The following is a 12,231-nucleotide window of genomic DNA, read 5'->3' as shown; positions in this document are numbered from 1 at the left end:
GGTAAGAGAAAAATATCATACAATAATACAATACATTAACAAAATATAATAATACTTTACAAAAATGTTATTTCAGAAATACAAAATAATGATAATAATTAAATGAGAATTATTTTTAATCATAGATAAACTGAGGAGAATCAATTCATTGGCTTTCAAAATCACCAGACATCATGTCACTGGATTTTTAACAACATTAAAAGAAAAGGTTTACCAGATAAAAGTTAATATACATGAGAAATTAATATCAAAGAATTTGTTCTACAATTCACCGAAATTGAAAGAAATCAATTTGGAATGTAATAATTTAAATTTTTTATGGATGTTAGTCCAATAATTATAAGAACAGATGACGCTTTGAAAGGAACTAATGTAGGTAAATAGCGCCAATCTGTTCTTATACTGAATCGAACGAGAATCAGTCCGTTGTTATTCCGCATTTTTGTTGTAATTTTTTTCTAAAGTATTTTTGAACCTATGATATTTTTATGATATTTTCCCCCTATTTTCCCTCGTAGAATATTTTTAAGAGAAGAATTACAAAATATACCACAAGGTATATACTTCCGTTTATGTGAAACAAGAAGTGTCTCTTTTCGTACGTAATTTTTTTTAGTTGACGCTCGAACGCTATGCGAACGATCGACTTTCGCATTCGAAATTTTCTTTTATTTCCGATTAGATTAGTCTAGTTCTCCTTAAACCGTTGTTGAGATCAACCCAACCGTACGAATTTAGGAAATACATTAAATCCATTTTGTTTTATTCAAAAAGTGCTTTTTTCAAATAAAACAAATATGCCGACATCGTCTTGCGGAAGGAACTAGAATGAACTATCTATGAATATCCTAGTGAACTAGGATATACATCGTGTATATTATTAGTAGAATTTAATATTGACTATGTTCTTTATTTATTCTTACGAAAAGTTACATACATTTTAAACTTTATCTTGTGAGGAAGCAGTTTCTATCAGATATTGTCTACTACATTAATAGATGGCGCTGAAGATACTTTCTCTGATATAATTTAATTACAATTGAAACTTTTATGAATTTAGGAATATTTGACTGAAAAAGACTACTGCCAAAATGAAGCTGACGAATAATCTTATTACATACGCATAACGCAGTAATATTTCATCAAAGAAACGTAAAAAGATAAACACCTACTCGGTATTCCTAAATTCATCAAAATTTACTTATGCGTTATTTAATTCCCTTAAGAATTTCAATAAATATTGCTGTGATTTCAACGAAAAATTTGTACATTAAGAAATTAAAAAAATATGAAATACGAATTTCATATTAGAGGTATACATTTATTTATTAAAGCTAAGTTAATATATGTTAATCATAAATTGAAATGTAAATGCTTTCTATTGCTATTAAGAACATAACAGTAATGATATAATGTGATCATGATATTTCTTAGTTCTAAACAACTGTACAAATTGTAAATATCAATATTTTTACGGAGACATATACGTATATGTATAGATAAATATCCGTAATTTATAGCAACGACTATAATAATATAAATATACATAATATGAAATATAAATTGTACGTAGTATATCATGTTGTATCCATTTTTCATTGTATAATTCTACTTCTTGAAACATATTTCATCTATTAATTCTCTTCCTACTGTTGAATGGGCAAAATTAACAATTTAAATTTTGGAGGTAATTCTATTGTCGATTTTGAGCGCCCCCTGTGGTCGATTCTTAGAACTAATAATGCCAATGGCGGAACTAGCTCGTTTGGGACGCTAAAACACATTTGCCGAAACGGAATCTCTGCACAAATTCTATTACAAATGTAGAATAAGTGAAGTTAAGTAGTGATAGCCTTCCAAATTCGTAGTTTGATTAGTGAAAAACGTATCAGAGTTCCCTTAAAATTGAAATTTATACTGTGCAACCGTAACTGTATATACACGAAGGAGGACGCTTCGAGAACGAATGTAGAAGGTACGTTCACCTTTATCCTTTTAAATGTTTATTTTTATACAAATTTCTAATTTCTTGATAGTTACTTCTCTTTCCGCAAGTAGATTACTTAAAATAGCATAAATTTATATAATCGAAAATTCTAAATAGGAAGAATATTCGTAAGGAATGGGGTAATACTTCTTCAATTATATTTTTTCGGTTGATATTTCTTTAAATTAATTAAAATACAAGTTCCAAAATGACATTGATTTTATATGAATAATATGATATTATATAATATATTGTGTTGTAATTGTTAAAAATCTTCTCATTGCTTATTACTTTATTACTATTATTTTATTGTACAGAACACAGAAACTTATATACTTGGTGAATATATTGCTAATGTCATTAGAAGTTTTACAAATAGATACATGTGTATATTTTGTAATTTAAGAAATAACCGCTCGCAATCTTTTTCCATATTAATTCTATGTTTGAGTGTGTAACTTGACTTTTAACGATATTATCATTACGTTTAGTATCACGAATGTTTAAACTGTCAATCGTATATTTAAGAATTACACGTGGAAGTTTTCCAATTTCTCTATGTATCTCTATCGTTTCTGAGATATTATATTAGTACAACACATATTATTAGCACTATATTGTGATAGTCATTGTTTAAAAAAGTGAAAAGGTATTTACCGTAAAATTCGTAAATTGTTTACTACTGTTTGTTCACCGTATAAATTATCTCCTTTATCTTAATTATCTATTTAATGATACTTACAAGATCCGATAGGGAACCTAATCTAAAGTGCACAAATAAATCAGTAGCATTCAGTAGCAATTTATCTTTACAATAGAAGATGTTAAACAACATATGAATTAAAGAAAAGTATCAGAAAGATAGTGCTATTTGTTTACATCCAAAAATATTAAAAAATTGCTATTTTACTTGCAATTAATAATTTTTAAATTAATATATTGTAACTTTAAAACCCTTTTAATATATAATATAATTATAATTTCCCGTAAAATACATTATATTTTGTGCACGGGAAATCATTTAGGAGAAATACTGGTAATTACATTAATTTTATTTCAAGTTTTCGTCATGCTGAAAAGTACACAGAATAAGCGTTCTGTTTGATCTGTGATGTTTTTCGCTCTCAACTGCAAATATTTACGAAACAACATTTTCTAAGAAAAAGTCTTTGCGCCAAATCTCCTCATTTCTAATTTAGCACATTTTCGTTTTATATTTACAGAATGTAAACTTAGTAGTGGCGTGTTCTCTTTATAGAAGATTATGAGCTTGCAAAATTAAAATTTACGAGCTTGAAAATGTTTCCTTGAGGGCGTAATACTCTGCAATGATATACGTCTTATTTCATATAACATATATTCCATTGTGCTTTACATTGTGAAATAATCTTTTAAGGAAAAATTGAAGTTGGTCCTATAAATATTAAACTCACCTTAATTTTCTATTTCTAAATTTATCCTTTACTTATTTTTTATTTTATTTACATTTTAAAATTTATTCCTTAATTTATTTATCTTCTTTTTTTAATATATTATATTTAGAATAATTATTTAGAAAACTATGATAAAAATTATTTAATAGACGATATTATACACAAAATTGTTGTAACAATAACATACAGTTTAACATTAGGATGAAAATAAAAATTATGTTTAAATTTTCATAACTTCTGTTACATCTTTTCACGTAAGATCTTTGTACAAACAGATGTTAGTAATCAACTTTGTTAGTCCTTTATAACTGTACATTGGAAGTAACATACTCATCCACTTATCTATTTCTTTCATCTATCATATTATCCCATATTTCTATTAGTGCTTGGATCTTTTTATTTATAGTATCTGCAACCTTGAGCCCACTACAACATTTTTTAGTGTTCCAGGCTTTCAAAAAATTCTATACAAACTTAATAACATAATAATAATACAAAATATAATATAATAAATAAATACAAAATATAATTTACTAACGTCTCTACTTCAGTATCTGTTAGAAATTTAAGCTAGTTATTAAGGAGAGAATTTTATTTTTAATTCATAGCAATAAAAAATGGAATTTTATGGATATGTAGAAGTGAAGTTTGATTTGCTCTTCAGAGCAAATCTAAGAGCGCTATAGAAAGTTAATTTTTATTTAGGATAATTGCAGTTAATATGGAACCCTGCAATATCCCGGAAATAACTAGCAACATCAGTTGGCAACAATGTAAAATATTTCGTAAAAGGACAAGCATATTCACGTTTCAGCTTTACTTGGAAATCTGTCGTTGAATATTGTTGACTGTTGTGTTTGAATGCGCATAAAAGATTTTGACAGACGAGTCAAACAGTGAAATTTTTTAGCAAGTTAAAAAATACTACTCTTCCACAGCTTATCATTATACACGCTTGTTCCTGAGTATTCAGAAGAAATTTACCGTTAAATTTAGTTTTTTCTTTCAAGCAGATAACAGGAAATTTCAAACAAGTTGGCTATATGTGCATTCGATGCTTTAGGTATTAGGTTGGCGTTGAAACAGCCCTAAAAGGATTTACCTGTACCGCTCTTTATTTTCGAGAAACTAATAAGTTTTTTTTTTGCATCTTGCTTTATACATTTTTGGATATTGATATTATACTTTTTTAAATATTAAATACTTACGATTTATTTTGATAAATTTTTGATCATTTTTATTTATTATAGTGCTCCTGCATAGTTCTACCATTTTGTAAGTGGAAATTGAGATAAAAACATTTAAAAGAAGAAACAGCTACAACAGGAATCACTTTAGAAGATTAATTTGTCGAAATCAAATGCACTCAAATTCCTTTGGAATTGTTTTATCATCGACTTGAAGCATCGAATGCACATACAATCAACTCATTCGAGATTTCGCACTGCTTGCCATCTCCTTGTTAATGTAATTACTATTTGTCTGTCGAAGTACGTATGTATTCAATATGCAACACGTTGAGTGTGCTTAATATGGAACATGTGAATGAAGCTGCTACTGATGATGATGATGGTGATACAGAGCTATATTTATTTTGTGGCGGCAATTACATGAGAGACAACAATAGCGAAAAATGTATGTAATGTATTCGCTGTTTTCATTGAGATCACAAAGATGTGCTTCAGACGCGTCATTCACATGCTCAACGTGTACGAGACAAAGGAAATTAGTATAATGTATGTTAAAAAAATAGAAGTATCGGTTTTTTCTTTTTATTTAAACGAATATTAATTTTTCATAGTAAAAGTAATGTTCTTTGAGATATCTTTACAAATTTTCTAGATATTCCATGTGAGTCATCCACCTGCACATGAAAATTTTCCACCAGTAATTTCAATTAATTTTTCATCTTTCTTTTTGTTTAAATTTTACTCTGCTTAAAAAGATTAAGTTAACATGTGAAAACTATTGGATAATATTCTAGAAAGTGGAAGTAGCATTCAAAAATTTTGGGAGGATTTTTTAAGACACAAAAACATGAAAAGGTCTTCATGGGTATAAACGACTCAGCATTTAACTTTCTTTACCATGACCTCAAGACACTCAAGCTTTGAACACAGTTAACTAGTGACATACGAATATCTATTAATAGGGATCGATAGGGTTATGGAACTTTTTAATAGGTTCTATTTCAAACACGTGCCGTGGAACTTTTTTTAGAAAACGTCCTCGCGTTATAAGTTCCGATGAGAACATATAAAGAAAAGTTTTACTTCGGGTAGAACTTATGAAATATAAAAATAAAAATGTTTCTATAACAGGAACAAGTATTTTGTACATCAACATTAAAAAACCTCTCTTAAAAATATTCTATTAATAATAATAAAGCTCTATTACAAATACTGAATACTGTTGGATGAATAATATTAGAATTGCGATAATACTAAAGAACTATTACAGTTGAATTCATATTCTGAATACATTATTTATTTGTAATATTTATGTAAGTAGATGATTCACAGTTCAAAGGTTTCTTTGTTTCTGTTTGAAATGTACATTTAGGAAGATAAGAACGTTATCTATATATTATACTATAGAATTTGTATGTATTTCAATTTATTTAAACTATGCAAGACTTTATTTATTTATTATTTTTAACAAACTCTTTTCTGTTAAATACTTCTTATAAAACTATTAATCACATATATTGATTTTCATATTTTTTATTCAATAAACATATCAATAATATGATATTATATTGTTAAGTAAAATTAAATAAAAATAGTACTAATAGGTTGGTACTTTTAGTCACCTCATGGAACCTTTTTTAATACACGTTCCAAAATAACTCGTTTTTATGGAACTTTTATTACACAGACTCTAAAATACTTGTTCCATGAGAACATTTTTTAAAGAAATTCCTAAGGGTAACATTTCTTTCCATAAAAATTCCACAAGAACAGATATTTTTTTAAACGAAACACCTAAGTTCGAAGAGAATATTTTTGAAAACGGAAGGTACCTGTTTATTTCCATCCCTGTCTACTAATTTCGTCGTACGTTAACGTCAGTTTGATTGACGAAAGCATGTTTCTCTTCTTGGGAAGGTTTTAAAATCAGGTGTTCCATGTTATGAGCAGTTACTATTTTTTTATATTTATTTATATTACCTACAGTGATACCATAATTTATCAATTTTTAGATGGCAACGAAAAACTAGAATTATTTAGAATTTCTTCTTTCAGAAAGGTAATAGTTAGATTGCGGATTTTTATACAACTGTAAGAAATTTAAAGATAGGGAAATACATAGAATGCACATGATATACAGAAACATATAAAATACCCGAAATGTAGTACTTTTTATAATATTTAATAGGTAAGCCAAATTTCTGTCTAGGTCCTATTCTTTTGGTTGTATAGTAATAGCATACAATTTGATAAGCATTTATTATTAAAAACAATCATTTAAATAGATCCTACTTTTTTATTGTATCCATAAAAATACAAATTTGCATAAAAATTGCATGAAAATCTGCAATCTAGTAATAGCGTATAATTTGGTGAACATTTTTGGTTTTTTTCAAACACTAAAATATTAAAAACAATTATTTAAATAGGTCCTACTCTTTTGATTGTATCCATGAAAATATAAATTTTCATAAAAATCCACAGTGTAGTAATAGTGTACAGCTGGGTGAGCATTTTCGATTTTTCCAAACTTTCTTACTTTAGAACTAAACCTGAACCTAACCTCGATCTAGGAAAATAAGAATCTAAAACATATTTAAAGCCATAAGTTAAGAGATGTACAATTATGATACAGAAATTGAAAAGCTACCGAGCACTAGCCATGAGCTAGATACTGATAGCGACCCAGATGATTACTAAGTTTCATTCTTGTTATTCAATCTTTGTTATTTTTGGCTGATTGAATTTATTACCAATAAACATTAGATCAAACTTTTCCCGTGACTGTTTTCTATTTACTTTCTGTCACTTAATTTTCGTTTATAATATTTTTATAAATTCCATTATTTTTATAGTTGGGTTAGGTTTAACCTTAATAACCCTTTTCAACATATTACAGTTTTAATATAATATATTTTAATAAATATTTCTATAAATTTCATTATTTTTATAGTTACCTTTAGGTTAGGTTTAACCTTAATAACCCTTTTCGACATATTACAGTTTTAATATAATATATTTTAATAAATATTTCTATAAATTTCATTATTTTTATAGTCACCTTTAGGTTAGGTTTAACCTTAATAACCCTTTTCAACATATTACAGTTTTAATATAATATATTTTAATAAATATTTCTATAAATTTCATTATTTTTATAGTTACCTTTAGGTTAGGTTTAACCTTAATAACCCTTTTCAACATATTACAGTTTGAAAGAAGTCAAAGACACTCGGCAAATTGTATATACTATTTATCTCTCTCGGACAAAAAATTCGAAATAGCTAGTCATAGTTCTTCGTTGTCATCTAAAAGTTGATAAACGTCTGTTTGGTATCGTTATTACCCTGAGAGGCATGTACATAAAATTCTAGTCGTAAAGTGTTAACAAGCGTGATAATCGAACGCGACACGAGTGTGTAGTGTAAACACAATAAAAAAAGAAAAAGAAATGAAAAAACGAAGAGAGGGAGAGATATGTAAAACAGTATTAGCGTCGCGTGAAGTATATTTCGGACAATCGCTGACTCGACCTTAATCGGAAGGCGCGCCCTTGGACAGCCCATTCGAGGAAAGGTCGATTCGAGAGAACCGAGTGTAATCGCCATAAAGAAGTTTGTTTGTTTGCGATAAGATGCCTGGCTCTACCACAAGGTAACAGACACGATAACAGCCACTATGAGGCCCATATACGCGACCAGTTGAAATGGGAGCATAGCGTGTCTCTCGATTTCTCCGTTCGAAACGTTCCTGGAATCCTCTCTGAAATAGTCCTCGATCCACCTCGATGAACGGCCAGCTCGTTTCTAGTAACCTTTATCATTCTAGCCCGTACTGCTATTCCTACGCTTTGCTAGGCTTTCTAATTTGATTGCGCCCGGTAACGCGCCGCGTATTATAAAATCATTTGCGTTCCTGTGAAACTACGGTTTAATCGTAACAAATTACATCGACACGCTCCGCGGAAACTGAAACGCGCGGACACGTGAGATTTTCGTCCGTGGGATACGGATTAGACAGTAGTTCGATACTTTCGTAATTCAACGTTCGAGTTGAAATTGCGATCGTGCTCAGGCCTCGTATCGTTTCAAGGAAATCGTTCCAATGGATCTATCGCTGCTTCAATTATTGCCAGTGCATTGTTGCAGAGGCGTACTTATTGTTAGCGATAATTGGTACTCCATAATGCCATAATGCGGATATGTTATTTATTTCCCGTTGTTCTGTTATTGAAACGAAGCAGGTTGTTACCAGGGGTCTATTTAACTTTCACGAGAGAGTAAAAACCCAATAAAAATGAATAGAGGACACATGCTGGTATTCTCGTTTACAATCACGGGAAAGTTAAATATAGATCTCGCTGCTTTAATAAATTCTATTATTTATCTACAGTGTAGAGGGCGCTTCAAAAAACCTGGCGAAAATTTTGAATGTTCGTTTGACGAATTAGAACGGGAGAGAAAAGAGTTAATCTAACAATGTTTATGGCCCACAGACGTAGCATTATCGTTACTTTTATGGTATGTTTAAATATATTAACGTAACGTAATCCTGTCGCTTTTAAACGAGTCCGACAATTTATGGCGAGACTACGTCTATGCGTGTCACGAGTTTCACAGAAGATACTTTAACACCTACTTTGAGTTTACTTTTTCGCCATTAATATCTCAATAATGCTATGAACATACACACTTTAATTTTTTTACTCGATTAGAGACGCAAAGCTTACATACATAGACATACATATTCAGGCATTTCTAGGAAATTCAGAATTCCGGGAATCTACCGGGTGCACATAACGTGCATAAACATATACAGGGTGGTTGGTAACTGGTGGTACAAGCGGAAAGGAGGTGATTCTACTCGAAAAAAGAAGTCGAAAATATAGAATAATAATTTTTCGTTTGAGGCTTTGTTTTCGAGAAAATCGACTTTGAATTTTCGCTCGGTACGCGTGCACTTTATCACGTCTCGTTATAACGGATCTCACTGTAGATCGTTGTTTCGATGGAAAAATTAAAAAAAAAAATTTTTATTCTATATTTTCGACTTCTTTTTTCGCGTAAAATCACCCCCTTTCCGCTTGTACCACCAATTACCAACCACCCTGTAGAATATTTAAATCAGATATTTAGTAGGAGAAAGTTCATTTTAATAAAAACGTATTTTATAAATATGTTTATATTATACACATATAAATAATATTCATATGTTTGCTCAAACTTTTTGGGACATGGTGTATGTAAAAAGCTAGGTATATCAATGTTTGAAGAATACGTTGGAACAGTTCAACCTCGAAAAGAACGATTTCTACAAAACCCGGCAATTTACCACGAAATTCCCCCCACTGGGGTCCCCGTAAATACACAATGGGACGCATTGTATTCCTAATAACGGAATCGGCCTCCACCCATTGTTCAAGAAACATAAAAGCTTTCTGGAAACGTACGATGTACGACGACACGTTTCGAACATTGTCGACCATCACATTTTTTATTACCGAAATAAATGTCACGAGGATAGGAGTGTAACGTGTTTAAATATTATATATGAAAGTACTTAACATCCTGGTAATCACTTCGTTACTACTAAACTGACCAATTAGATTCTAAGTTCTTACGTTTACTATTATTAAAAACGTGAAGGTAAAATTTTTGGTAAAGTCAATATCGACTTTCATTGAAGTAGAAATATTATTATGTATTGTGCATATATTTGTTACATTTATTTTCATCGTATATGTTTAATTGTAATCATCTGTATATTATGTACAATATATCGTTTATCTTAAAATCAAATGACAGTACCATTTTTAGTAATCTTCAAACCAATACATATATTCTTTATCTAACCCAATCAATGGAATCACTTATCATTTTATCTTGGCGGAATATCAATTGATATGTATATATAATCATTATAATATAATTAATTTTATTATTAAATATATTAATATATATATATCTTTTTTATTTTTATTTTTGTAGAAATAATTCTTTAATAACGCAATTAGTTAATTTTATTATTAAATACATTAGTAAATATATTTTTTTATCTTTATTTTTTGGAAATGATTCTTTAGTAATGCAATTAGTATTTTTCGTATAGGAAGTGTTTTATTCTTTAGAAACAGTTTTAAATAATGTTAGGTGAAAGGAAATTCTAGTTTATTGGAGAAAGGCGTAGCCAATGTAGCTAATGTAGCCAAAGGTAATGGCAATGTTGGGCGTTATTGTATAAATTTTTCTTTAAATAATTGTTCAAGTAGAGAAGAGTCATTTGTTAACTGAAGTTCGAATAAAAAACAGAAACATATCATTTATTATCGAAAGGACTCTGAATAAATTATTTACAATAGTGAAGTTGATTGTTATTTACAAATACAAATTTATTTTTTTACTTATTATTTATCGGTCGTAGAGCAAATTTATTTTTACACAAATGTAATATTTCAATCAGAGAGATTACCGTAAATTACAATTTATAATGTATATTAATTTTTTGTTGGCTCTGATGAATGCGCCAAAATCAAATAGACTTTCGGACAACTTGTTCGGAAAGCGATTAATTTTAAACGCAAGTGTGAACAGCGATCTATCCATTGAAAAGTAAACATATTAATTTGACGATTTTTTCATGTTGTACAAAATGGAACAGATAGGACAACGCCAAACACCATTTATTTATATATTATCATTTGTTTTCCAATTAAATGCAAATAAAAAATAAAATATTACTTACAAGTAAGAAATAATGAATATTTAATTATATATAAATTCTATATAAATTTAATTCTTATTCGGAATAAAAATATTGTTTAATTCGTTATTTATTGTTTAATAGGTAAATAAAGTTTCACCCAAAATTCATCTTGGCGATATATATATTCAGGTAATTTTGCTGTAGTTATTTTTGATGCGTGAGACCGAGAATTATCATGCAGAAACATACGTCTATCTATTAATCAATTTTCTATGCATAATTTCGATTTTCTGCCAATATGATGCTGCTATTATTGTTTCGTCTGAATTCAAAAATAGATAAACGTCCATGAATAGCCTCTTTTATACTTCACTGACGTACAACAATTAGCAAAACCTTTGCAAATTTTCAATTCCTATTTTTTAATATTTTTTTATTTTTCAAATTGTTACATCGAATAGTCCTCTCGTTAGTAGAATTTGCTTCAGAAACCAAATGAGTATTTCGACGTGCTTGAGTACAAATATTCCTGTAATGTTTCTCGCAGATATTATCTTCTTTGCTTACATAAAAGCGGTTAAACTTAAAAGAGTAGCTACAGACCGGTATAAACTCGAATAACTTCCATCCAGGATGAACACTTTTAACGATACGCACGATTTTTCAGCCATTCTACGAAGAATAATAAATATAATAAACATAAAATATAAAATAACAAACACTTCAGAAATATTGTTTTCTTTCGTAACCAATTCAAGGCTATTGTTATACCTATAGCTTACTGTGTGAATAAAACTGTAATTTTTCGTGTTTGTTGACTTAGTTCTCAATGTCTCCGATATCTCTGTAAGATAAAACAAACATCGTGATTATCCAACAAAGCTATTTAGCAAACTTCAGACAACTTAGTGTCTGTTAA

The 12,231-nt window shown here is 29.0% G+C and overlaps 1 protein-coding gene across 2 annotated transcripts in view; it reads left to right on the top strand.

Moving 5' to 3' along the window:
- Window positions 1-1,748: 1,748 nt before the first annotated feature.
- The window catches only part of LOC138188862 (uncharacterized), a 31,951-nt gene continuing 21,468 nt past the window's right edge, over window positions 1,749-12,231 (top strand). Inside the window, exon 1 of one of the 2 annotated variants that reach the window (XM_069131004.1) lies at window positions 1,749-1,975. The gene's annotated coding sequence lies outside the window, so the exon portion shown is untranslated. Of the gene's footprint in view, window positions 1,976-8,092; window positions 8,265-12,231 lie in introns of those variants that run through there. The other variant, XM_069131006.1, reaches the window with a different exon arrangement.

Source organism: Bombus flavifrons, chromosome 17 (assembly GCF_040668555.2).
Source record: "Bombus flavifrons isolate JBK064 chromosome 17, iyBomFlav1_principal, whole genome shotgun sequence".
NCBI classification, from domain to species: Eukaryota; Metazoa; Arthropoda; class Insecta; order Hymenoptera; family Apidae; genus Bombus; species Bombus flavifrons.
Note: the sequence above shows the minus strand (reverse complement) of the source record. Positions and strands in the feature narration are given on the sequence as shown.